Source organism: Pteropus medius, unplaced genomic scaffold, assembly GCF_902729225.1.
Source record: "Pteropus medius unplaced genomic scaffold, Ma_sr-lr_union100, whole genome shotgun sequence".
Classification (NCBI taxonomy): domain Eukaryota; kingdom Metazoa; phylum Chordata; class Mammalia; order Chiroptera; family Pteropodidae; genus Pteropus; species Pteropus medius.
In genome coordinates, this window is record NW_024347791.1 from 3302848 (window position 1) to 3307481 (window position 4634).

The following is a 4634-nucleotide window of genomic DNA, read 5'->3' on the forward strand; positions in this document are numbered from 1 at the left end:
AGAGAGAGGAAGAGCGAGACGACCCTGGTACTTGTCTCAGACTGAGGTCCCCCTGGAGCGCGGGACCCGAGTGGAGGGCTTGCATGCGGGTAGTTTGTTTTGGAAAGTGAACCTGGGAACAGGTGGGAGACTGTGGGTGGTGAAACATGGAGGGAGGGGAAGCGAACTGGAGAGCGTGAAGCATAACCTCAAGTTGGTCACCAGTGTGGACAACTGGGGCACCATTTCCCCGGGACCTTCAGAGGAACCCTCTAGAATGCATCTCAGAATTGCCTACTAACATTTATCTACCAGCCCTTATCTTCCATGCTTCAAGTGTTCACCGAGAGCTGTTAATTGCTTTGCACTTCCAGATAGCATATGCTTGAGTGCCAGGCAGGTTCCCGCAAGTCTTCTCTGCTGAAAATCCAGAGGTACTCCAGGGAAGAAAACATTGTAAGTACATTCACCTGGGCAGAGGAGGTTGCTTCTGTAATGGCTGGGACAAAAGGTGGACCAGCAACATCAGCATCACCTAAGAAATTATAAATACGAATTCCCATGCCCCATCCCAGACCTACTGAGTCAGACACTCAGAGTGGGCTCATCAATCTGTGTCCTACCAAACCCTCCAGGCGATTCTGATGCAAATGTAAACTAGAGACCCACTGCGCTATAGAATTGTTGGACAGAATACAAAAGGTATCTAAGAGAGTTCACTACGCTTAAATTCTAGCAACTGAAAGTTCAAACGATTTCAGACTCCAAAGTAGAAATCTGCAAGGCATCTCCAACTCTTCCCTTTTACTTAACTTTCACGTCCAACACCAGAACCACCCATTACGACACCTATTTTCTATGGCTACTTTCACACACGAAAAGACTACATGGCCCGCAAGCCTAAAATGTTTACAATTTAGCCCTTTAAGAAAAGTTTTGCCAACTCCTAAAATAGAGAATCCAGAAATGTACCCACACGAGTATGGTCAATTGATTTTTGATGAAGCTGTAAAGGCAATTTAGATGATAGTCTTTTCAACAAATGTGTTGGAAAATACAGTATCCACATGCAAGAAAATGAGCCTCGACTTATATCTTGTATCTTATATAAAAATGAACTCATTATAGATAACAAATATTTAAAAAAAACATAATCATATAAAACTTTTAACACAAAATATTAGAGAAAACGATTGTGGATTTTAGTTAGGCAAAAAGTTCATCAACTAAAAGCAAAAGCATGATCTCTAACATAATAAACTGATAAATTATGCTTCATCAAAAACATGTGTTAGAGAAAGCTGGAGACAAGAAGAAAATATTTGCAATTCAAGACAAGAAGAAAATATTTGCAATTCACGTATCCAACAAAAATCTTGCATTTAGAATGTATCAAGAATGTCAAAAACTCAACAATAAGAGAATCAACAACCTATTTTTTTTTTTAATGGGCAAAAGGTTTGAACAGTTACTTCACCAGAGGAGATATCTGAATGGCAAATAAGAACATGAAAAGATGTTCAACATCACAAGTCATTAGGAAAATGCAAATTAAAATCATACCTATTAAGATGGTTAAAATAAAATTTTCTTTAAAAAAAATTCTGACACTACCAAGTACTGGTAAGGACAAAGAATAACTGGATCTTTCATGCATTTGCTGTTGGAACTGCAAAATGATCCAGCAGCTCTGAAAAATATTTTGGCACTTTCTTATAAAGTTGTAAACATACACTTACTGCATAACCAAGAAACCATATTCCTTATGTCTATCCTAAAGGAATAAAAACACGTTCACTCAAAACCCTGTATGTAAACATTTATAGTAACTCTATTCGAAATCATCCCCCAAAACTAGAAATAAGAAAAACACCCTTCGGTAGGTGCATGGGTAAACAAACCGTGGTATGTCCCTACAATGGAATACGTCTCATCAATAAAAAGAACAAACTACTCATAGACACCGCAACTTAGATGACTCTCAAAGGCATTATGCTGAGTGAAGGAAGCCAATCTCAAAAGATTATCTACTGTATGATACTATGACATTCTAGAAAAGACCAAACTATAGTGGTTGCCATGGGCTAGGAGTGGGGGGAGGGTGAGATTACAGAAGAATAGCATGAGGGAGAAATTTTTAAATGGGGCTGTTCTGCGGCACGACTGTGAAGGGGGTTACACGAGTCTATGCACGTATTAAAACTCGTAGGCCTGTACAACAAAATAAAACGAGTTTTATTGTATATAAATTAAAAACAAAGAAACAAACAACAAAAAAAAAACCAGGAGGTAGGCTCTGGAGTTACTTTATTGGTTCTGAGGCACAACTCTTACTGGCTGTGTGACCTTCAGTGAGTCACTTAACCTCTCTTTATCTCAATTTCCCATTTTGAAAAATGGAGATAACATTTTCTACCTCACAGAATTTTCATGAGGATTAACTGAAAAAAAAAATTGCATGTAAAGAACACAAAGCTTGGCATATGAAATCAATGTAATAATAAAAAATGTTTACTCTCATTAGGTTTAGCCCAGTTGTTACATTGAATTGATTTTATTTCGTTATTCAAAAACTGATCTCTTCAGGGGGTTTGTACAGTAATTCTCACTGAATTCAGAATATCCTATTTCTCATAGCAACTTTTTTGTCGGTACCCGATTCGGAAGGATTTTACGAATTTTCTAATTGATCCATGAGATCATCCCTACATATTAAACTATCTGCCTGCGTCCCAGGTTTTCAAAGGTTTTTTAAGTCTGATAGTTTAAAATAGTTTATAGGAGGAAGTCAGAACCCAACACTAGAGTCCAGAAATGAAGTGGTGTCCGATCTTTCTAACACTGAAGAGGTCGAATTCTTCCCATCTGGTCTCGAATACCATCACTCTGACGAAGAGAACCGTGATTCCTGACACATAACAACAAATGACTCACACACGAGTCCTCAACCGCGGAATTTTCTCAGTGACTCTTTTCTTCCCTGTCCTGTGGTTCTTGAAATAATCCCTCTTTTATATGACTTCCCTCTCCCTGCCCACGGCCTCCCACCAACCCTGACACTAACGTAAGGAGATGATGGCCTTTGATATGCAATTTTCATCTTCAAAGGACTGAGTTTCTCGGCTCCCCTTCACAACTCGTCATTAGCTTTCTTAGCACATTTTCCACTGGAGATAATTGTTGTGACATGTCCTCAATTCCTTTCTAATGAAAGTGGAGCGTAACCCAAGGCTTTTCAAAATTTGAACAAAAGGATTTCATCTCAGTCACACATAATACAGTCATAGCCAGCTGTCGGTTCAATGGCTTGACAAATGTATACTGAACACCATTTGTGCCATTCATGATAAGAACAAACATGACTAAAGAACAGCCCCGTGGAGCCACAGGGCTTCTCATATACTGCTGGTGCGAGTGTAAAGGCGAACAACACTCGAGAAAACAGTTTGCCATTATTATCAAAGCTGAAGATATACTCTATGACCCGGCAATTTCATTCCTAGGTTTATATCTTAGAGAACTTATGCACATGTACACCAAGAGAAATGAATAAAAAAGTTACAGAGCGTTGCTCATTACAGCCCCGAGCTAGAAACCACGCAAATGCTCATCAGCGTTTGAATGGATGAACAGATCGCTGTATATTTACACATGAAATCCAGATATGAAAATTAATTAACGACAGCTATGCACGGCAACGTGGAGGACTCTCACAAACAAGGCTGAATAAAAGATGCCAGACATAAAAGAATACATAAAGTATGATTTGTTTTATATAAAGTTCAAAACAGACATAACTAAACCATTCTGTGAGGTAGATGGCAAATAAAAGATAAGTCTGAAAATGATTACCGTGAAGTTGGGAGGTAATGGTTACTTCTAGCAGGGAAGGGAGTGAGTCGTAATTGATGCTTTTGGGATATCAATGTTTTATTTCTTAATCTGGGTGGTTGCTTCATAAATGTCAATTTATACTCAATCAAATATATATATATTTTTTCATAAATGTCAATTTATACTCAATCAAATATATATATATATTTTTTTCCCTCTTATGCTCTTAAGAAAAAATGAAGAAAGCAGACTCAACCTTCTCTCTCACTGAATGCAGAACGCAAGGACTCTGAAAAGTAAATAGCAGCAGGTGGATTAAGGAAGATGAGAATCTGAACCACCAAATGGGAGGTGGGTTTGCCGCTGCTTTTCCTCCAGTACCACCCGGCCTGAATGCAACGCAGCCTGAAACCGAGAAGTGAGCTTCAACATGAACAGAGAGAGCTGCAGAAGAAGCTTCTCTTTATGGCTCCAGGCACAGGAAAGGGAACTGCTAACACTCAGAGGGAGCATGGAAACATCCATTTCTTCCTTCTCTCTAAAGCTACTCTAAAATAAACTAATGTGTTTTTTAAAAAAATCAGTCAACACCCAGTCCTCTGATGTCAGTGGCAGAAGCCCCTACAGGCGGCCACAGGGGTGACAACGGAGTGAGGCGGTCTGGCTCTCTGATCAGTGCAGCTGGGATCCCAAGAAGATGAGGCAAACACTGACTGATTTTTTTAAAAAGCACATTAGTTTATTTTAGAGTAGTTTTAGATTTACAGGAAAGTTGTGAAGACAGCACGGAGAGTTTCCATATACCCCACAACCCAGTTTCT